Here is an 818-nt window from a genome sequence, read left to right as displayed (position 1 = left end):
GGCTGTAAAATAACCTTTAAGTCAGCTGATTCTGATTTGATGTGAACGTGTTTACAAAATAGTTTATGAAACAAAATCAATTCTATGCTTCTAGAATTGAATAAAGTATTCTGCAATAAGATACCATTATTTTATTTGGTAAATAAGATATATTATGAACTATTCAAATTCGATTTTCAGAGTAGGATAGAACTTCTAACCTCAACTTTCGCAGTCAACGATGACAAGCATTGTTGACTAAACAGCTGATCAAAAAACGTTTCATTATTTGTGTTTATTGTTCAAAATCAAACCATTCATAAAAATACCATCTTATTGCCATTTGAAAGAATAAAAAAGTATAATCTCAACCTCCCATTTAAACATAGAAACATAAAATTAAAACATAAAACATAATTGAACATAATCTTTTAGGTTATTTAGACAAATTGAGATCCTCACCCTGTCATGGTCAATAGATTTTTATGAAATTTGACAGGTATGTTCCTTTTTTTAATTGTGCGTTGATGTATATACAAGGTTTTTGGAAATTTTGCATCTCAAGGATAATATAAAAGGAAAAAGGAGTCTCCTTCATACATCAACATCAGAGTAAAAATCAGACTATAGAATTATTCATCATAAATCAGCTGACAAGTGATTACACAGATGTGTGGAGGAGCCAGTTATTACTGTATTTGTATAAGGTCTATAGTTTCAATTAAAGAGGTATGCATCTTTAAGCTGGGTTTACACACAGCCTACTATAGATATTATTTAAAGTAAGCCATGATTTACACCAAAGTTGAAATTGAAATTCTTCCAAAAAATACATTAAA

The sequence above is a fragment of the Nilaparvata lugens genome, chromosome 14 (assembly GCF_014356525.2).
Source record: "Nilaparvata lugens isolate BPH chromosome 14, ASM1435652v1, whole genome shotgun sequence".
NCBI classification, from domain to species: Eukaryota; Metazoa; Arthropoda; class Insecta; order Hemiptera; family Delphacidae; genus Nilaparvata; species Nilaparvata lugens.
Note: the sequence above shows the minus strand (reverse complement) of the source record.